The sequence below is a fragment of the Pinus tabuliformis genome, chromosome 4_1, assembly GCF_031772625.1.
Source record: "Pinus tabuliformis cultivar Carrire ecotype Pingquan chromosome 4_1, CPIR1, whole genome shotgun sequence".
Lineage (NCBI taxonomy): Eukaryota > Viridiplantae > Streptophyta > Pinopsida > Pinales > Pinaceae > Pinus > Pinus tabuliformis.
The window spans coordinates 80,928,165-80,952,049 of record NC_142303.1 but is presented as its reverse complement, the minus strand read 5'-3'; positions in this window follow the sequence as shown (position 1 = coordinate 80,952,049).

Genomic DNA, 23,885 nt, shown 5'->3' with positions numbered 1-23,885 from the left:
GTCTACTAGTTAGAAACTCTCCATGCACTTTATTTGATTTATTCCTACCTACTTGTTCTGTTACTTAACAAGTTATTTACAATGTAAATACTGAAAATAAACACTAGTGCATGCTCAACATATTACAGATCAACAACTGAAGGAAACAGAAATAATCACACCAAATGACACTGTTATTTTTGGACCAATGTCCCCGGAAAAACCCAATGTGGGAAAACCGGTGTAGCTATCTGAGGGTTTTCTTATTAAGCAATATCAAAATACAATCTGGGTGCCAAATCCGGCCTACCCAACAAAGAATTTCCTTGGCAGTAATACGTCTCAGTTTGAGATAAATTTCACGGCTGAAACCCTGGATAATCCTTCCGGCAGCTCCTCAGCTCCAATCTGTCCCAGAAACCCCAACGTCTGCCTTTCTGGACTGCGTCAGCCCCTCTTTGCCCAACGTTGGCCCTGTGTCACCCTGAATGGGTCTGCGTCAGCCTTAGGAGGCCTTGCGTCAGCCTTCTGGCTCTTTGTGTTAGCAACGCTAGCCTCTCTAAGGCTCTATGCAGCTCCTGGCTACCTCTACGTGGACCTGCGTGAGCCCTGGCTGCTACTGCGTCACTCTCTTTGGCTACTACGCTGCTCTTCCGGCACTATCTCTGCCTCTCTGTCTCTCTGTACTCAATGCCCCTCAGCTGCAACTCCGATCACTAATTCTATCTCTCTTAGCAAACCCCGCTCTAGATAATAGAATGACTGATCACTCTGGTGTATTCTCCAAGTGACCCTCAAGCCCCCTCTTATACTTTTCTCGTTGACATATCAACAATCGAGATTAAGTCCCTAATCAACAACTAAGATTAGATCTGGCTTGATCCATGTCTTTTGGACCATTCTAACACAGTTTCATATTAATCCACATTAATTTTTTAATTTCCCTAAGTCCTAAGTTTAGACTTAGGGACTCCATTAAAAATATTAATTATTTTAATATCCCCTGAACTGTTTAGAATCTGCCCAAACCCTTTTTGGGTATTGGAGATCTCATGTACCCCAACCTCTCCACCAAATTTCGTGGCTAGAGCACATTCGATGCTACCCCAAATCAACACTCCCTCTTAGCGAGGAGTGTGCTTTAGTAATACTCCTTACTGAGTATCACCCTGATCATCCGACATCGGTCCCTGTGCTGATGCTAGGCCTATTGCCCACCATCCTCTGCACTGTTGTATCTTTTATGGCTACCCATGGTTCTGCCACTGCCACTGCTACATTTGTAGGATAGCTACCTCTGCATCCGTGCTGCTGCTGGTCCTTTCTCCCAGCATTGTATCTGCACTGCAACTCCTCTCATCATGTTGCATCGTGCTGCCCACTACTGCACTGCAACTCAGTTACTGAGAAGTAAGTAACTGATCTCCCAACTCTGACCTCCCTATTGGGCTAGAGACCTTCCTAATGCTGAAGCTCCCTCTGTCGCTGACAAGTGCTCCCTCTCTGACCTTTGCGCTACTGCAACAACTCCCTGCATCTCGCACTGTTGCACACATCTCTATGCCATCTTGCACTGGTGCAGCACTCCCGTGCCTCTCACACTGTTGCAGCCTACTAGCCTCGCGTTGTCTCGGGACTCCTGCACTGTAGCTCTCTCTACTGTTCCATCTGCATCCATCTCTACCCGACTCAGCCAGTCCTGCTACTCCTCTTCGGGGCTCCTGTAGCAAGGTCTAATCCAAGAGGTTGGGTACCTTGAGGATCTTGCCCCTCATCGCCTGTAGTCTGCCTGACTACAGCTTGATGTCTCCCCACTTTCGCTCAAGTGGTGCGTGTGCACACATGGCACAGTCGTCGTCTGTCAACACTTCCTTCTCTGCCCTTGCTGGCGCTGCCTTAGTCTCGGAAGACTCTCCCTTACTCTTCTTCCTTGGACACTGGGTCGCATAATGACCCAGCTCCCCACAGTGGAAGCACTTGATCTTGGAGAGATCCTTCTTCTTCCACTTTTCCTGTTTTCCCTCAAATGCTAGGGCAACATCTTCCTCCTCCTATTTGACTTTGATCCCCTTGCTGTGGCTACCCGTCTTCGACTGCCGTCTAATCTCTTCTTGGCGAAGAGCAGCCCACATCTCATCCCAAGGTGTAAGTGTCTCTCTGCCCAGTATACTCTGGACAAATACCTCCTAGTCTTCTGAGACTGCATTCAGGGTCGTCCTCACCATCAATTCCTGATCTGTCGTGGCTTCTATAGCAGTCAATTGATCTCGGATCTCGTTCAGTCCTCTGAGGAAGGTGTCAATCGGTTCTCCCTTCTTCATCTGATACAACTTCAATTGATTCTCTAGTAACATTCTTCTCTGCACAAAAGTATGCTTGTACAATTTCTTGAGGGTCTCCCACATCTCATATGCTCTTTCCTTCTCGACAATGTGTGGTACTATATGGTCCTTGACCCCGTCAAGGATGATGCTCTTGGCCCTTGCCATTGCCTCCTCGTACTTGTCGTTATCATTGGGATCGACTGGGATAGCTATAACCTTCAAGGCAAAGTTCTTGACACGATTTCTGTCAAGTACGGATAAGATTTTGGCTTTCCAGACTGTGAAGTTTGACGCTTCGTCCAGTTTGTCCTGGTCTCTTACTCTGTGTAGTGCCATGATGCTCTTCTACTTCCCTCTTGGAAGTTCTCGATTTGACTCCCTTTGAGTCTCGATTTCTCTCCTGGAAATCCTTCTGCCGATGTCGAGATGCCCCCTACTCTAATCATCTGTGCAACCGCACCACTGATCCGGGTTTCTCGGCTAGAAACGCTCGGTAACAACTCACTCCTCTTGGCCTTGCCCTGTCAGGTACTGTTCTGACTACAGTACCTCACCAGCTCCACTCTGCAATGTTCCCACAACCTTTTAAACCCTAGCAACCTGAAGGTGAGAGTTCTTAGGCTCTATGCAATCCCGACACCAGCAACCCGACCTCCTCAGCCAACTGCGTCAACCCTCCTAGCTTTTGCGTGGCTCTGCATGAGGCTCCCTTTGCCTTCCTTAGCCTCTGCGCTGCCTATTCCTGGCTCACCCTTAATGACGCAGGCACTACATCACCCTTTGATCCGGATTTAAACAGGAACGCAATAAAATACAGAGATAATCATAAAGACAGATATGCAGCGGAAATAACACTTCATTTCATTACTGTAAAATACTGAAACATGCTTACAAACAGAAATGGAAATAAACCAGCTAGGGCGATGGTAGCTTATCTCTGAGAAGATGTGGTGGCTACATGCCTCTGAACTGTTCTGAACTGTCTTACAATGAGGCTCGAAGGCCTATTTATTGTTGAGAAACAATGGAAAACCCTTCACATTCCAAAACCTAACCCTAGAAGATGAAGCGCCAAATTGTGGGCCCCTTTTTTGGGTAAGTTGGTACATCAACTTCCTGAGGTCGCGAATTGGTCGTATTATCTCTGTTTGACGCACATGATAGCCCGTTGGAAAGATCTCTCCGAGGAGTACGACGGAAAAAACGATTTTTTGACGGAAAAGACGATTTTTTGGCAAAAAAATCGCTGCGGTAGATTTCCCAAAAAACGTCGTTTAGGGCCTCAAAACGGCTCTGGAAATTTAGGACCCGAAAAACTGCTAAAAATAGTAAACTGTGCTATAATTAAGGAAACTGATAATCTGAAAGGGACAGTTGTGGGGGTCCAGATGAGATAGGTGGGTGGCCACCAACATCCACCTAGATCACCCTTCCCTTGTTGTTGCTCTGCTAGAAACAACTTCTATCACCTTGGGACAGTTGTTTTCTACTGTTATTGCTCCGCTCGGCTGATGTCCTCAATGCTCCTGTGATATGCAATCACGCTTTGACACCATGTTGAAGTTTCTATTTCTACTAGTTAGAAACCCTCTATGCACTTTATCTGATTTATTCCTACCTACTTGTTCTGTTACTTAACAAGTTATTTACAATGTAAATACTGAAAATAAACATTAGTGCATGTTCAACATATTACAAATCAACAACTGCAGGAAACAGAAACAATCACACCAAATGACACTGTTATGTTTGGACCAATGTCCCCGGAAACACCCTAGTGGGAAAATCAGTGCAGCTATCTGAGGGTTTTCTTATTAAGCAATATCAGAGTACAATCTGGGTGCCAAATCTGGCCTACCCAATAGAGAATTTCCTTGGTAGTAATACCTCTCAGTTTGGGACAAATTTCCCGACTGAAACCTCGGATAATCCTTTCGGCAGCTCATCAGCTCCAATTTGCCCCAGAAACCCCAGTGTCTGCCTTTCTAGACTGCGTCAACCCCTCTGCCCAACGCTGGCCCCGTGTCACCCTGAATGGGTTTGTGTCAGCCTTTTGGCCCTCTGCGTTAGCAACGCTGGCCTCTCTGAGGCTCTGCGTAGCTCCTGGCTACCTCTACGTGGCCCTGTGTGAGCCCTGGCTGCTACTACGTCACTCTCTCTGGCTATTGCACTGCGCTTTCGGCACTATCTTTGCCTCTCTGTCTCTCTGTACTCAATGCCCCTCAGTTGCAACTACGATCACTAATTCTATCTCTCTTAGCAAACCTCGCTCTAGAGAATAGAATGGTTGATTACTCTGGTGTATTCTTCAAGTGACCCTCAAGCCCCCTCTTATACTTTTCTCGTTGACATATCAACGGCCGAGATTAAGTCCCTAATCAACGACTAAGATTAGATCTGGCTTGATCCATGTCTTTTGGACCATTCTAACACAGTTTCATATTAATCCACATTAATATTTTAATTTCCCTAAGTTTAGACTTAGGGACTCCATTAAAAATATTAATTGTTTTAATATCTCCTAAACTGTTTAGAATCTGCCCAAACCCTTTCTGGGTATTGGAGATCTCATGTGCCGCAACCTCTCCACCAAATTTCGTGGCTAGAGCACATTTGATGCTACCCCAAATCAACACAAGGTATGTCTAAAATTCTACGATTTGTAGCAGGGCCTCATCATATGAGTAGGTATGATCAATTTGTCTTTAAAATCTATTTATGGCAGTGGAGCACGACTCTTATAAGACTAGCGAGTACCCGCGGGTCTAGACGGGGTTTACAGCGAGACGAATCAATCGCATAGAACCCGTGAGTCTTGACGCGGTTTATAGCGAGACGAATTGCTCGCATAGAACCTACAGTTTCTACCTGGTCCCGTCAAAACTTGCATAAAACTCGGCTACCCGCATTGAACCTGTGAAGAACTGCATATGACCCACATAAGACCCATGGAGACCCTCAAAATTCGATTTTTATTATTATTTTATTTTTGGAGATCATGTGGAGGGAAAGGAAAAATAGAGGGAAATTTTGTCAAGTCTTATACGAGTCTTATATGGGTCATCCCCGAGTCTTATACAGGTCATCGAGTCAATAGCGAGACGAGTCTTATACGAGTACGAGTCCTGCAACATTGATTTATGGTAATGACTCTCTCATCTCTAAGGTTTTGCTATAGAATCATAAAGATTCTTATATTGATAGGGTGTTTGATCTCTAGATTAAATCAACCCTTGTAATAACTATCTTTTGCTATTTATTCACTTTGGTGAAACCCTAGCCTTTTGATTTTTAGGGCATAGAATAAAACCCTAGCTTGTTAGGGTTTGATGATAGCATTTAGGATTTATGACAAAACCCTTGTAGAAGTTGTTGTAAGAGTCTAGGGCATGGAAGTGTAATCCCTAGTTGATTGATCCCATTGTGACCCTAACTAGGTTAAGGTTTTGGATAGCTAAAGTTTAAATTCTTATTTAAAGTTTTGATAACCTTAGATGCTCGCTTTGTGGTAACATATTAACCCTAGATTGATAAAGTTAACTTCATGCTCTTGTACATGTATATTTGTGCTTGGTTGTACTTCTTGTTAAGATTTGTAGGCACATAGTTTGCAAGAGTTTGTAAAAGATGTATGTCTATCTCATATTTGATGATGACCTTGTAATGATGTTGAGCATGATGGAAAAAGGAAAGCTACAAGAGCCTTGATGACATTGAAGTTTACATTGTTGATTGAAAAATGACTTTGTTGCCATATGAAGATAAGCTCCTGAAGGTAGAAGTTCTCCAATGATGTGACAATGCAAAAGAAAAAGCCTGTGTAGCTAGAATAATAAAGTTGTTAATGATGGACTTATCCCCCTAGTTGAGAAGAAGCTTGAATAAAGAAGCATATATCCTCCAAAGTTGAGAGGGAGGACATGATTTTCTAATTCACATGTCATGCACGAGGCCAGGACTAACAATCGTACGTTTAATGAAGACCATGAAGAAAGTATGAGATTGGAGAATGGCTAAAACACTATTGACAGTTAGTTTGGATGTGTCGTGAATAAGGCTCAGATGTTTTGAAGAGTGCTGGGACTGAGATTGGTGTTGCTTGAGAGGATTGGAAAAAGGAAGCTTCTGTCAAGATATGTTTGGATATTGTGATAACCTAAGCAGTATCAGAATGGTTGAGGACCCCTGATTTTATGCCAGCGTATTGATAATAAGTACCAGTACTGGTTGGGGTCGTGAGGTTACAATATGTTCTGATGGATGAACAAGTAGTTGATGTGTTGATCTCTCCCTAAGAAGTTGAATATTTGATAAGCATGCTTGGATTGGTGGATATCTCTGATTTGGTTGAGAGGGAGAGATGAGTACCATAGGTTGCATGCCTTTGTGATGGTACTTGGGAGGACTTCTTGTCCTGGTTGGTAATGAGATCTCAATTATAGTTTGGCCTTGATGATTTTAGATCCCAGTGTGGGAGGGTATCTTGGTCTTGATAATATGGAGCTCCATTCTTGTGATGATAACTTGACCTTGATGATACCTAGATCCCTATGAGGGTTGGTGTCTTGGCATGGAGGCCTAGATGGTATATATATCCAGTTGGATTGATACCAGGGCTATAGACTAATGGTACCTATAGTGGCAAGTTGCCTTGATGACACCTTAGTCCATGTTGGGAGGATACCTTGGCAGTTATGGTATCTAGATCCCTAGCATTGCGTATGCTGATACTCTTCTTATGAGAACTTTTCAAAGTGAGTATTGTCCTTGTACCGGTTGATCAATTATGAATACCTCCCTAGTTAAGAGGGAGTGTTGAAAAGTGTAACTAGTACCAGTCTTCATAATTGTATTTGGCTCATGACATGATGTAATTATTATTGTACTTCTCAAAAGAAAGAAAAAAGAAAAAGAAAAAATTGTAAAAGAAAATCATTTATTTAAAGCATGGTTTTCATACTCAAAATATTTGGGTCATGCTCAAAATATTTATCAAAGCACCCATTGTGTCCTCTGTGGTTTTTGTCTTGAGTCAAAGTCAATGTCATAATGTAAAAGACCCCATTGGGCACTTGTAACAAGAAAGAAAATATTATTTTGTTGTTTAGAATGGTCTAGAGAGATCCAAAGATCAAGTCAGCCTGCCATGTTCAAGTCAGCCTAGAGAGGCTCTTCTAGCCCATGCAAAGACTATAAAAGGGAAAGACTTCGACCCCCTTGAAGGCACACACTTGGCATAATATCTTCTAATCTGATCTGCGGCTAGAAAGAAGTGTGTGAGTCTTGGAAGATAGGCAGAAGGCCAGCAAAGAAAAGAAGAACGTCTTGAAGAAGAATGCATCTGAAATACACCTTGGATCAGCTCCCACATGCAAGATTTCTGTGATCACTAGGGTTTCCACAGGTCCGAAATATTGCAGAAGCACTTGTAAACATTGTTTGAAAAACAAATCTCTTTGTTGGTGGTTGGCTTGATCTTGGTGAGTCTTGTTTTGGGTCTTGGGTCTTGGAAGTCTCCTTTGAAGAAGATTCTATAAGAAGAGAAGTTCTTTTTTGGTTTTTCGCTTGGAAGGGTTTTGCCTTGGCTTGGAGCCTATCTCTGGTGTTCTCTTGTTGTCTTTGTGATCTTCATTATTTTGACAGTTGTCTTGGTGATCTGAACATAATAATAGAAGAAGAAGTAATAATAATATCACAAGAAATTGTCATGATAAAGAGAAATCAATATAAATAAATCCTATCAAGCTGCCCTAGGATTTCTCAACATTTCTATGTCAAAATGTTGGAAAGAGGTGTTCTTTTACTGAGTACAATGGTTGGTTGGTCTGTCAAGAACAGACTTGCCAAGGTGGTCTTAACTGTCTTGTAGCAGGTGCACATATTTTTTAGAAACCCTTTGCTTGGCACTCGAGAATAATTTGGTAATTATTTGGATGCCAGATAACAAACAATATTAACCAAACATAATGAAGAAAATTGAAATGGAGAATTCTAATAGATTCTAACGTTTTGGAGAAGAAGAGAGGCAAATATGATAAAGAAAATACAAAAAAGGAGAAAAGAGGCTTCCCAACGTCTCCATAAAGAAGTTATGGATGGAAAAATGGCAAGGTGAATAATTATAGCCTCAACTCCGTTACAATAATCCTTGTAAAGCAACAATATTATTGGACTTAGTTTTGGAGTAATCTTGACTCCTAAGTTCTCACTGTTTCTTGGTGGATCTTATACATTAATATGGCGTCTGGCTACTGGCTAGCTGTGGCCGAAAATTAGATTATTGTGAATATTATTATAATTATTAGTCTGATTCCCTACATAATCTGCACATGTAACAAAATGCTACATTCACTGACAATATGATAAAATACAAGCACATAATGCCAGATAACTCACGCACATACAGCGGACAAATATGTAAGACAAATAAGAGAGAGCAAGTACATTTGGATTATTCATTCAGGGAGTAATGTTTCAATACATGTTCAGATGGTGGATGTGTTAATTTTCCTTAGCCCAGCTACTAGCAATTTATTTCCCAGTAAATCATTTACTGGAAATTAATTTACTGCTGATTACTGAATAAATGCAATGCTGGAATTTTGACAGGTAAAGAAAAATAAAACAGCAGAAGCAAAAATTAGCCAGCCTCATACACATGCACACAGAAAATTCTGCCTTTCAAATCTACTGGTAACTGTTCATTAACTTGAATTGTACAGCGTATAAGGGCTCACACCCTGGGAATTAACTGCCCACTAAGGAAAAATTACAAAACAGCAAAACGTGGTTTTTATCAGCTGAGAAAAACCCCATTCTGCCCAGTTTCTGCAGCCTGTAGCACCCTTTCCTGTGGCACATGCAGCATGTAATTTTCTGCTGGTGCACGTGTGACCAATCTGCGGCCTGTACAGCCACAACACACAGTTTGTATGACCTTTGCAGTGTGCCCCCAACATCAGTTCACCTGCCAGCAACCTGTATGGTCTCAGCCTGTGCATGTGTGAACACTCCGGGCGCTGTACGACCTTTTCAGTACTGCCTGTGTGAGCTGTATGGACCAGTTGTGCTGCAGCTTGCTGAAAACTCTATCCTTTATTTTTGCTGGCTGCTGAATCTTCTCCAGCTTCCTCTTTGCTCTCTTCCTCTGGAATCTGCACACTTGGATGAATGTCCTTTTTTATTCAATCATGGAGATCCTCACTATGTCTTGTGCTCACTTGTTGTGTCTTTCTTCTTCACCCAGTCTTGCTTTTGTAAGTCTTGAGTTATTTACTGAATCAACAACCTTACTCTCCAAAGTGATGGATGGTTGAGATTAGATCTCAACTCATTTGAGATCAATGGTTGAGATTTATCTAATTCATTATACCTTTGCGTTCCATTAAATTAACTCACTTGTTTTCTTATGAAAAACAATTACTCTAATAAATCCTTTAATTAGAGTAATTTTGTTAGCGTTAAAGACCTTGGATGACTTCCCCACGTCTTGACACTTAGACCTGTGGAGAAGGACCGCAGAAGTACCTGTCCGATGCTACTATCATCAACAATATGTTATGTACATTACATAAATCCTACATACCGAACCTCCTAATGACTCATTTATTTTGATAAAAAAATATTTAACCCAAGTCATATATCCTACTTTATTACACAAGGCACTTAATAAATTCCCAAGTCATTATATCCAGAATCTAATACTTTCCCACAGCGGTCATATTACAAGAATTGCTTATTCTAAAACAGGAATAAAATATCTGAACAAACAAGGTGACTGCAACCCACTTCTGAGTGATGTCTTCGATCAACTATTGGAATTGAACTATACCTGGCATGGCCGATATAGAACAAGTCATGCCACTAACCTCCCATCTAATCATCGACTGAAATCAAGTATGGCCAAATAATTCCACCTTACGACCATTGACATAGCATCTAGTATGCTGACCAAACTCGCTTCTTCCACACCTCGGTAGCTCAGGAAATCAAAGTTTTTCTTTTAGTTATGTGGAAGCACCATTCTGCTTCACCGTATAAGCTGTTTTATTGGTCTTCTTTTCTTCATCTTTTTCATGGCTAACAACAAATAGAACGTAATGGATCTACTGTTTTCCTTCCTCTGCTTGCTACTTGGCTATTCTTCTTTGGGTTGAAGAAGCTCCTTTCACCAAATCATCGAATGTTTTATTGAATCACTTAGGGTGTTTGTTACCTTGGTCCTTATCAATGGTGTCAGTAACTTCACTCCTAAAACTTCATGCAAATCAATACTCAAGGACTGTCCTGCCTTAAGTACAACTCTCCCATCATTGTGGCTTATTTTCAGACGTCTTACAGCTTTCATCTCTGATTTTCAGACCTGATTTTTGCTATAACAGTCCTGCACTCTCATCAGCTACTACATCAGAGCTGAAACAACCTTTGTTACTTTCCACATCGATTAGCCTATATGACTTGTGCTGTTCACTATAACCATTTTCCATTTCAAACAACTCTCCCACCTGCTTCCCTGTTGGCAGACTGAAAAGACTGGAACAATTTACTACACATGGTATCTAATTTGCTGTGCTTCTCTTCACGACTCCAAGCATAAACAGTTGAACCAAAAACTTTAAGATAACTTGCCCATTGCTTCCTTTTGGACCAAGCCTCTTCGGAAGTCATGTTTGTGATTGCCTTAGTGCGATACTGATTGAGCAGGTATGCAACTCTGTGTACTACTTCTGCCCAATACTTGATACAAACAAGCTTATCATTTAAGATGCACCTTGCCATCTCTAAAATGGTGCAACTTCTCCTTTTGACTACATGATGTTGTGGAGTGTAGGGTATGGTGTACTGCCTCTGAAACATTTTTTTTTTTTCAGAATAACTGGTAAACTCATTGGGGAAAATTTCTCCTCCATTATTGAAAGAGAGGATTTTACCTCTAGGAATGGCTTACAACTACTTTTTAGCGAGCGTAGAGTGCAGGGTGTGGTGTGTTTCCTCTAAATCCCTTCCCTTTTTTACAATAATTGGTAAAGCCATTGGAACAAAATTCTCCTCCACTATCCGAAAAAAGGATTTTGATACTGCAAGAAGAATGGAAAATCTCAAGGAAGTTCTTGAGTTTAATAAACTATTGATACGAAGTCAATGATCCCATGGTTGCTTTGTGGAATTATTTAGGTCAATCCAGAAATGAAGAGTTCAATATTTGACCAACTGTTTGGAGGTTAAGATAGTGAAGTTGATGCTAACAAAGAGTTTGTAATAGATAGCCATGTTACTAGAATCTGCTATGGGGAAAGCTCAACAAGGAAGGAGACATGAGAATTTGACTCAACTTGGGAAAAGCTCAACAAACGCCTCACAGGAAAAAAAATATAAAAATGCACAGATTTTTATGATTTTTTTTCTTTTCTTTTAACATTTGTATCAAGTTGTTCTATGCCCATACAATGCAAAATATGAAGAGATATCCATAATATCGCATGTACAATATTGTATATATAATATGAGTAAACAAGAATCCAAAATGGAACTAACATCCAGAAGTATCTATAACTAAAAACTAAGAAGTAGAAATATCTCCTTTCCCTTGTGCTGCCTTGGCCTCAAGGTTATTAAATTCCTTAGAGAGAAATAGAGAAGTCTCCTCCCGTACCAGCCAATTTGGTGCAGGATCCAAATTTGGTGGAGTTAAAATTACAGTTGAAGGAAATGTTGGACAAGGGATACATTAGGCCAAGTGTATCACCATGGGGTGCACCAGTATTGTTTGTGAAGAGAAAAGATGGAACTCTCAGATTATGCATTGACTATAGGTAGTTGAATAAAGTGACCATCAAGAATAGGTATCCGTTACCGAGGATTGATGACTTGTTCGATCAGTTTAAGGGAGCAGTAGTGTTCTCGAAAATTGATCTAAGATCTCGATATCATCAGGTACGCATCAAAGAGGAGGACATTTACAAGACAAATTTCCAAACCAGGTATGGACATTATGAGATTGTTGTAGTTCCATTCGGTTTGGCTAGTGCTCCAGCTACATTTATGTGCTTGATGAATAGTGTGTTGCGTTCGTATTTGGATAAGTTTGTTATTGTGTTCATTGATGACATATTGGTGTATTCTAAAAATGAGGAAGAGCATGCTGAAGATTTAGCAGCGATGTTGAGGTTGATGAGAGAGCATCAATTGTATGTTAAGCTCAGTAAGTGTAGTTTCTTTCAGACTGAGTTACACTACTTGGGACATGTTGTCTCTAAGGAGGGAATTGCAGTAGATCCAAAGAAAACAAGGGCCATCATGGAGTGGGTAGCTCCTAAGAGTGTGGATGAGGTAAGATATTTCATGGGGTTGGTAGGCTATTATATGAGGTTCATCAAAAACTTCTCGCAGATTGCTTATCCTATCACATCATTGCAGAGAAAATGTAAGAAGTTTGAATGGACAGAGGAGTGTGATGCTAATTTTAAGCAACTTAAGCAGTTGTTGACACATGCACCAGTACTACAGATTGTAGATCCAGACAAATAGTTTGTAGTATGCACAAATGCTTGCAAGAGAGGACTTGGTGGAGTTTGTATGCAGGATGGATAGGTGGTATGCTATGAGTCACGAAAACTAAACGAGCATGAGCATAACTACCTAACACGTGCTTTTGTGTTAGCAACAATCATACATGCATTGAAGATGTGGAAGCACTATCTTCTTGGATGGAGGTTTGCACTGATGTGTGATCATATTGGGCTGAGGTATTTGTTTGACCAACCAAATCTGAATGCCCAGTAGGCTAGATGGTTTGCCACGATCAATGAGTTTGATTTTGAGAATAGGTACATCAAAGGTAAATAGAACAGGGTGGAAGATGCTCTCAGCAGGCGGGTACAAGTAAATCACTTGGCAGTTATGAGCACCTATGGGACAGACTTACATGATAGGATCTTGCAGGCAGGTTAGCAGGATGTCAAGTATATGGAGATTGTGCACAAGTTGCAACAGAGTACTTGTATAGGTGCAAGTGGTAGTACATGTACAGGTACATGTGATAGTATAGGTGCAGGTACATATGGTAGTATGGGTACAGGTACAGGTAAGGTGCAAGTGCAAGGGATGTGGACTATTGTCTTAAAGCATATGGATTGGTCAGATTCAGAGACAGGATACATGTACCGGATAATAATGAGCCCAAGAAGGTGATCTTGAGAAAGTTTCATGTGAAACCTTATTCAAGTCACCCAGGTTATCAAAAGACATTGACTGCAGTGAAGAAATTTTATTATTGGCCGAATCTGAAGAGGGATGTAGCAAAGTTTGTGGCTAGGTGTTTTGATTGTCAGCGAGTAAAGGCAAAATGTAAACATCCAGGTGGACTGCTACAACCAATCGCGATTCCAGAGTGGAAATGGGAGGTCATTTCCATGGACTTCATCACAGGGTTGCTGAAGACAGTGAGACAACATGATTCCATCATGGTTGTTGTGGACAAGTTGACAAAGGTTGCACACTTCATTCCAGTGAAGTCTACATTCTCAGCTAGCGATGTGGCACAGGTATTCATCAAAGATGTGGTCAGGTTGCATGGTGTTCCAAAGAAGATTGTGTCAGACAGGGATGCAAAGTTCACTTCCAAGTTTTGGAAGGAGTTGTTTGTAGGTTTGGGCACATAGTTGGCCTTCAATACAAATTATCATCCACGGACAGATGGATAGACAAAGAGGTTCAATAGGATATTGGAGGACATGTTGAGGATGTATGTGATGCATCAACAACAAAATTGGGAGGAGTATCTTCCCTTGGTTGAGTTTGCATACAACAATGGTTATCAGGAGTCATTGAGGATGAGTCCTTTTGAGGCATTGTATGGGAGGAGTTGCAATACTCCTATCAGTTGGAGTGATCTGGTTAATAGGGTGTTGATTGGACCAGACGTGTTGGCAAACACAGAACATGAAATGTAGGTGATCAAGAAGAATCTAAAGGTAGCACATGATAGGTAAAAGAGTTATGCTAATCAGAACAAGTTGTTCAATGAGTTCCAGGTTGGGGAACATGTGTTCTTGCGCATCAAACCGAAGAAGAGCTCTTTACAGATTGGATCATGTGCCAAGTTGGCACCATGGTTTTGTGGACCCTAGAGTATTATTGAGAGGATTGGGCCAGTAGCCTATCGACTTGCACTACCTCCGACAATGAAAGTTCATGATGTTTTCCATGTGTTATTGCTTAAGAAGTATGTTAAATATGTGGATCATGTGATTGATTGGTTTGTATTGCAAATGGAACCAGATGGATAATTCTCGCTGGAGCCTTAGTGTATATTGTAGAAAAAGGTGCTCATGCTTCGGAACCTTGCAATCGAGCAAGTTAAAGCGCAATGGAAGCACTTTGGGCCCAATGAAGCTACATTGGAGATGCCGGATTAGATGCGGGCCATGTATCCTTCCTTGTTTGTCAGTTGAGGCAAAGCAGTTTGATATGGTGTTTTGGTATATGTTTTGATATGGTGTTTTGGTATATGTTTTGATATGGTGCCTTGTATATGTTTTCATATATGTTTTGGTGATATTGTTATATATACATGTGTATATGGATGTAAATACCGCCATGAGCTATGTTATAAAGCTCCAATCAGCGGTATGGGTGTCGTGTCATTATGATTTTCATGTTGTTATATTGTCATGTTACTATGCTATCATATTGTTATGTTATCATGTTGTTATGATGTCACGTGGGTTGGCATTCAACGGGGTGATCATTGTAAATACTGCATCGAGAGCAGTATGTTTTCTTTCCAGCAGTTTTCTAAGGTATATGTGTGATTGAACATCGAGGACGATATCCCCCAAGGTGAAAGGTTCTGTAACAACCCTGGTGAAAAATTCCATGTAACAGAAATTAAAAATAATAACCACAGTTGATAGGACACTTGTTCTAAGTTGAATGTTGGGCAAGACATCCTAGGGGGTGTTAATTTGGTTTATTATGGCTAAGGCTTTGGAAAGGGAAAATGGAATTTTTGACACATTTATTATGAAGATACTGGAAATTAGGAGAAAAAAGAGGTGAAAGGTCACAAGTTGCATGTGAGGAGGAAATTGAAGGAAAATACTGGAAAATGAAGAAAACAGAAGCCTCATTAATAAAAAGGCTTTTGAGGATCAGCTAGGAACCTTTTGTCAGTTCAGTTTTGAAGCTCTCTCATTATTCTCTTTCTCTTTCTCTCACTCTTGCACTCTTAGATTTTTCTTAGAACACTTTGGCATTGGAGAAAGAAAGGCAAAGAAGGCAAGAGGAAGAAAATATCATGCAGGGAAAGGCAAGATCAAGAAGCTACATCAGGATTCATTGCAGGTGTCGATTTGCATGGGTATTATCCTTGCTAGATTTGGCATGCATGGTGTTGCATGTGGTTGTTTTATGTCATGGCATGGGTTTTTCCAAGTGTGACAATGTTCTTTAGCCTAGCCTTGCAATTTCCCAATAGCCTTGATGAGATGGGTTCTCATACTTGGGTTGAGCTGGATTGTCAGATGGATTCAAATTTGAGTGGGGTGGATCTCCGAAATGACAAAAACATGGCCTAATGGTCCCTGAACCAAACTGTGGATCACGGTAAAGCCACTAGCCTAGTAACCCTTGAGCCAGACTGTGGGTTGTGTTAAAGCCAAGATTGTGTGCTTCGGTGGGCCTAGGAATCCTTGCCGGTGAATGACAGGATATACGGTAAATCCAAGAGGTGTATTTCTCTCCATTGGGCCTAGTAATCCCGGGATGGGATGTATGGTAAAGCCTAGAGAGTGGGTCTCAGTGTAGGGCATAGTGATACCTGGATCAGACTGTGGATTACAGTAAAGCCTGAGAGACTAGGAGGCACTCAAATTCCTCACGATGTAGATGGAGAACTCGGATAGCATCCATGCTTATTTGGTTATTTTTGGTTGGTTCTGAGTCCCACATTCATGCTTGGAATATGGAATGGGGGTGATTGGCTGAAGAGAGACTTGGCTCAGCCAATATATGGTCGGGTGGAACGTGGTAGTCCCATCTTTGGTTGGTTTTTGCATTCACTAATGAGAAATTCATTCCCTTGGTTTTCATGTGCAATGTACTAGTTTATATGTGGATTTTATCATTGATGTATTTATGGTATATTTGTTGTTACTCTGTTGGTTATATGTATGTTTTATGACAACAATTATGTATGGCTCTCAGTATGTTTTTACTTGTAAATGAATGGACAATGTATCTATGACCTAATAGATGATAATCCAACAAAAGAGATGAGAGAAGAATGGTTCTTAGTGATTCTTAGATAAGTATGAGATCCCTATGCTTAATTTTTTTATTTACATCTGTAGATTTCATATTTGCAATATGTTTGACTAAATGTCTGTCATGGCTAGTAGGGGTCTTGTTAAGGGTTTCTTTAACTAATTGCTTCTATTTCATTGTTTCCCTGTTATTTTACTGCTCTTAAGATATCATCCCTGTTGGGTGTGGAGCCTGATTATCTTCTTTATTCAGAGGTATCGGTGCATTGGACCCCAGTTCGTAATGTGGCAGCAACACCCCCTGTAAATGTGCGCCGCCAAGGGTGTCCACATTTCGTAGTCAATCTGGGCCGTTCATTAGGTGGAGATCTGACGGTAGAACTTATGTTTAATTTAGGGTTTTTTTCCCTAGAAGGCAACCCCTCACTATATATGAGGGAATTGTATTGTGTTTATGTAGATGTGTATTCTGAGCGAGGAAGAGAGAGGAGATTGTGTGAGAGCGAAGAAGGAATTACAACAGATCTGTTGTAGATTGTATATCTTCATTTTGTTGGATAATATAAAAGGAAGGATTGATTGTTTCTTCATGGACGTAGCCCAAATTGGGTGAACCACGTATATCTGTGTCTCTCTTGTTTTATGCATTTTCTGTGTTTATATTTTTGCAATATACTTTATGTGTTTCGTTTCTCTGTAGTATATAATTTTCTAACAATTCCATTATGTGTAGTGACTTGGGCTCTGGGGCAGAAAAAGTGGCCCAAACTCTGGGGACACTGACACAGAACTAGACAAATTGGTCCCTAGACACTAGCATGCATGCATATGAGAGCATCCAGAGCCCCGTGCATGTTGGCATGCCCATAGCATGAGAGCGTCCAGAAGGAAAGTGATAAGAAGTTTCAGTGGAACCCAGGGGCAAGTTGCATGAAGTGTTGGCATGGTTCTTAGGGGTCCTGTAGTTGATGTGGAAGGTTTTTTTGTTGGTATTCCATCAATTCCATTTCCTTAAGGTCACATATGAGGTCAAATCCAACCATAGTAGCCTCTCGTCGCATGTTTACCCTTGTTGCTTGGTTACTTGGTTAGATGTGGGAGGAGGTTGTTATAGTATAATATATTTGGTATTGTGCATATATGTTGGAGGAAGAAGATACTACAAGGTCATAGAAGGGCATTACGCTCCATTGAGGATGCAAGTAGCATATGGTTCAACTTACTTGGTTCCTTGATATCATTTATGTTTTGTTATTTTCAGTTGAGTGTGGACATCCTAGGGTTCTACCCTCTTGCACTAGGTTAAATTTGGAGTTCACCTTGTAGTAATTCGGTTGAATTCTCTTAGTACCAACCCCTCAACCATACTTGAGGGTTTCATTTGTCTTAATCAAAATGCTCATAAGGAAATATTTTTTGGTGCATGTGACTGGCATTTTAAACAAATGAACTACAGTTAAGATTAAAGCTTGTGCTCCCCATAGCCTAAGTAGAGTATGCACCGGTCTACTCTGTTTGATTTCTTCAACCACAAAACATTCATTTAATTTATTTTCATTGGTTATTTTTATAATCTAGGGTTTAAAGGGTTAATTCATTAGATCTAGATTTCTCTTTCTTCTAATTTCACTAGCTTACTAATTCTCATATCTAGTTGATTAAACTTAGTTTCATTTGAAAAACGTCTCTTTACATTGATAAATCCTACATTGATTTCCTATTTAGGTGTCTTTCTTGAAATAGATACATCTTTGAGAGATTTTTGTGCCTAGATCTTACAATTTCCATTCACGTGATACACCTTATCTAGAACTTAAACCCCAATGAACCAAAGCATTGTTTTAATAGGTTAACAACTTTAAAGGGTTTCATGTTTTAAGAGTTGATTCAACCTAAGATATTTTTTCTAGTTTGATAGATATGAGGGTTTGAATCTATACCTAGTTGATGGAATCTAATATGAATATGCTATTTAATGCAATGAAACTTATGGTTTTAAACTCAATCTAGCTAAATAAATGTTTGAGCCTACCATTTGAGGTATGATTTTGTTGCAAATTGGGATTCTTCTTTTGCAAGCCATTTTGCAAGTTTGAAATGAAATATACCATAAGAATTAAATGGATGTTAAAGGTGTTTAAACAACTTGCAATGAATTCCATTCGATTCACAATTTGAATATTGGTTTATGTATTCATTGTTCATTGTTTGAGTGTTTGAGAGGATTGGCTACATGAGAATGTTGTAATATTCCTTAAGCATTTCACTAGTTTGAAGTTTTAATATATTGCATCCACTAAAAATGGTTAAAGATCTGATAATGATCTACTTCAAACCACTTAAATTTCTTGCTTTCTAATCTTTCTCACTATAAATTACCATGTTTAGTTTGGCACACTCATTTATATTGTTGTAGGATGTGATAACAAGTACTAAACCCTAGAATCTGTATGGTTATTATTGCCTCGTAACAGCGATAGTTGCACACTATTGACAAAATCTAGTATTCTAAGAATCTACAAAATTGAGTTACTTTGCTATGTTGTCATTCAAGCTCTATTTTTATCCTATGGACTTTTATCATAATACATGGCATAAACACTCTTAACACACTGAATAATCTAGTCACATTTGTTTATATGGAATATCAACGATGCAATAACACTTTAAATTTTGATCCTTTCATGTGATGACATTGTTCGTCTTTAGAGATAGTACTTAAAGCATCAAAATATGAGGAATGTTTAAGTATGGAATATGATATAAGAGGATCCCCACACACAACCAATCTAAAACAAAAAATCTCAAGCAATGTAGTGCCAACCAAGCAAATGCAAGATGCAGTTTCACATATGCACCTTCAAATAGTCAACCTTAATAAATCTATGAGGATATTTAGCCACAATCAAGGAAGTAGAGGGGCTATTGCTAGTAGAGTGTCATAGATCTTCTGAAATGCTCCAAAAATTCCATCTCCAATTCATAGAAGCATCTGAGGGTCGACGAGATGCACTTCTAGGAGAATATATCAACCTAAAATGGTGTGTGATAGATTATAAGGCAACAATATGCTATACATAAATTGTATACAAGTTGTAGGTCTTAAAGCACACTTGGGAGATCTTGAATTTTTTGGCATCAATAGGCGACCAACGAAGTAGGGAATCGACAATGAGGAAGTTGAGTGGAGCACTACCGAGACTAATTTCCTCACCCGTGAATCTATCAAAGAGCATTCCAATAGGGCCTCTAGGAAATTTTTGACAATAAGTAAGGGATTCAATGAGATTACACACACTTTGGAAAAAAATATAAGGAGAGAATCCCCTTCATTAGAAAGAGGAGAAAAGCCTGAGTTCATTTATTACGAGAAGAAGCCCTTGATATCTTTGTAGAGGACATTGGAGAGAACGTGTGTACATTGAAGACCATTGTTGTTACAAATAAGTGAAGTAATACACTTTGCATCCTTTTGAATGGATCAACTCATCAATTGAAGTGGAATTGAAGACGTAGCCCATATGGATGAACTTCATTATCAATCTGTTGAGTATTGGTTGTCTTATTTCAGCTATGGTTTTAATTTTTTTTTCCTAGTTTGTCTGTGACTTGCGAGACTAGCCTATGACTAAGAAGATGTGACCTCGAGGCATCTAAGTTGTCAAAATTACCCGGGTATCACACCTAGCGTAGGCCACACCAACAATTAATATGGTTGGATATGTGCCTATAAGGTTTTGAACCTAGGTACTTAATACAAGGAGGGCCTTAATAGTGCAGCATGGCAGTGTCTGGTCTACGCCCCATTGGAAATTGCGGTTTTAAATTTCAATTCTTATATGCTAATTTAAATTAATTAAGAAGTTGTTTTTAAGAATTTAAATTAGTGAGGTTTTTAAAACAAAACATTTAATGGTAATTTTAAATCAGGTTTGGTATCAAAGTGGAAGAATAGGGGTATGTTGATTTGGATTTGCAAAAGTGTTGGTATTAAATGTTAACCAAGTCTAGGCTGAAGTGGGGAGGAGGTTCACATAAAGAATACAATCTTGAGATTGGTTTGAGATGTGCACTCCAAAGGCTTCTCCAAAAGAAGAAAGCCCCTCCAAATATGAAGTATTATTTCAACAAGCTTTTTTAGAGCTAAAAAACAATAGCGGAAGAATTATATAAGGAGCAAAAGAAGAATGAAGAATGCCCGAGTCACTGTAAAGGATAAGGAAATGGTATTGAGCCTCACATAACTCCTTCATCTCCATCCTCTCCTTGAAGTTCAAGTTCCTTGTCAATTCCATATAAAAGACAATTAGAGAAAGTTGATTCTAATTTGCCTACACCTTGGTTGAAATTAAATGTGGAATTTGATTTGCCAATGTATGATGAAGATCTCAATGCAGACAAATTGAAACAAATTGAATAATATTACAGGGTTCAAAACATTGTGGAAGAATAAGCAAAAGTCCAACTAGCTACTCTCCAACTAGGAGGCATGACACTAATCTCGTAGGAGAGTGAGAGACAAGAATATTGGCTTGAGCAAGGTAAAATGGTATTCTCCTAGTATGTATTCATAGCTACATTAAAGAAACAATTTTATATCTTAGGGTATATGCAACAAGCACTAATAAATTGATAGAATCTAAGGCAAAATAGAGGGTAGAGTGTGCAAGAATATACTCAAAAGTTTAGAAAGAGAGCATTGACATTAGACATTCATATTTATATGTAAGAAACTCTTTTGAAGTGTGTCGATGGGATGCATAGTTGTTTGAGGCAATTGTTCTCATGTCTAATTAAACTAATCTTGATGAAGTTTATGTGCAAGCCGCTCATATTGAGTCAATGGGGGATAATCTCAAGGACAACTTCTCAAAGAAATCAATTCAACTAATCAACCCAAGCACAAAGGAATAGGGTAAAATGAAATGAACAACTACAATGAAGAAAGAAGATGAGAACCCTTCATGCTCACATTGCAACAAGGAAGGACATGTCAAGGCTGAGTGTTGGAATCTTCATTTAGAACTGAGACCAGAGAGGTTTGAAAACAAAAAGGTAATAGGAAGACCATGGCTACATTCCAATAGGGTCTTGGATCAATTTCTCTTGATGAAACCAAAATCACGACCATGGGAATACAAGGTAAATATTCTTCTACTAGTTCTAGAACTAATACTCATTCTTTAAAATATGAAACTATGCAGGATGAAGGGAGAATAAGTGAGCTATTCCATATTAGAGTAATCTCAAAACGTACAAATATTGATACAATATTTAATAGTGGTTCATGAGTTAATCACGATTTTTAAGAAATTGTTAAGACACTTGGACTTGAAACCAAGTCTCATCCAAAACTATATCCTTTAGAATGGGTATGTGAAGGTGCTAATTTGCAAGTATCTAGATAATATAAGCCCATATTTGCAATCACCTTTGAGTTCAAAAATAGTTGGAATTAGATGTTTTATTACTTGATATTTGTGGAATTGTTTTAGGAAGTCCTTATTATATGATAGGAAAGCTAACTTCTACAAGAAGGAGAACAAGTGTCATCTTATAAATGATGATATCGAGTATATTGTAAGAGCCCGTTATGTGAAGACTAGCTTGTCTCTTGTTACTACAAGATAAATGAAAAGGCATATAAATGCAAGCAATAATTTTGCACTCAGGATTGTAAATATCATATATGATGATAAATCTAGAGCTTTCAAAGGGTATGATCCTAAACATAAAGATGAATTAGTTAATATTGTTTCTAACTATGATGAAGTGTTTTAGGAACCACATGGATTACCTCCAAGGAGATAAATACAACATGATTTTCAACTGCAAAAAGGCACACTTATTCCTAGCATTGACATTTATAGGTTATTTGTGCTTGAGAATGAAGAAATAAAGAAACAAATTTGGGTGTTGCTCAATAAAGGGGTCATTTAGCCAAGTACTTCTCCATTTGGATCACCCATTGTGTTGGTACCAAAGAATAATGGTACGTGGAGAATGCATGAGGACTTCCAAGCATTGAACAAAATTACAATGAAGCACTGTTACCCTCTTCCTATTATTGATGTTTTATTGGATCAATTAAAAAATGCAAATTATTTCACTAAAATAGACTTAAGAAGCGATTATCATCAAGTAAGGATTTTTGAAGATTAATTTGGGAAAATTGTTTTTAAAAGAAAACAAGGTTTATTTGAAAGGTTGGTTATTCCATTTGGGCTTTGTTATGCTCTTTCCAAACTTTCATGTGGGTTCAGAATGATGTATTTAAGCCATTCGTAGATGGATTTGTAAAAGTATACTTAGATGATATATTTATTTTCAATAAAAATTGGGAAGATCATGTAAAACATGTTAAGAAAGTCTTATATGTTTTAGAAAAAAAGAGAAAATGTGCCCAAAGATGTCAAAAAGTGAATTTGAAAAACGTCTTTAGTTCATTTGGGCTATATTGCAGGGGGTGGTGAATTGAAAACTGATCTCTCTAAAGTTGAAGCCATTATAAAGTGGCCTAAGCCTAAAAATGTAATAGAGGTTAGGAGCTTCCTAGGGGTAGCTTAGTATTACAGCAAGTTCGTTGCTAACTTCACTTTTATTGCATCCCCTTTACATGCTTTGACAAGTACTAAGGAGGTTTTTTAATGGGGAAGTAAACAACAAAAATCCTTCAAAAGTTTGAAAGAAAATATTAGTACAACCCCAATTCTAACATTTCAAAATTTACAACCACCATTTGAAGTTGAAACCAATGCAAAGTGATTACCCCATGGGATCAACCTTAATATAAAAAAGGAAACCATTTTGTTACCATTTTGAGACCTTCACTTGTTTGGTAAGAAATTATCCTACTTGTGACATAATTTTATGCTTTGGTTCAAAGTGTAAAGAATTGGAAACACTATTTGATGGGCAAAGAGACAATTATCCATATGCATCATCATCCTTTGCAATATCTCTAATCATAAACCAAGCTATGATAGTTATGCCATTTCTAGTAGATAGGACTCTTAAAACAATTCCATTTGGTCATCAGGTATAGGTATATAAAATAAAGTTGTTGATATGTTATTTAGACCTATTAATGCATCCATTGTTTTAGAACATGGTTCATTAGCACATGAAAGTTACATTGAACAATATGCTAGACATGGATATTTTACGTATGTTTATGAAAAACTAATCCATGCAATGGGTCCACTTAGTCAACCTATATAACCTACACTCATGGGATATTACATAATACATCTACTCTCACTAGATATTAATAAAACCGTCCTAAAATCCTTTTGTTGAACCCCTTTTCCAATATTTT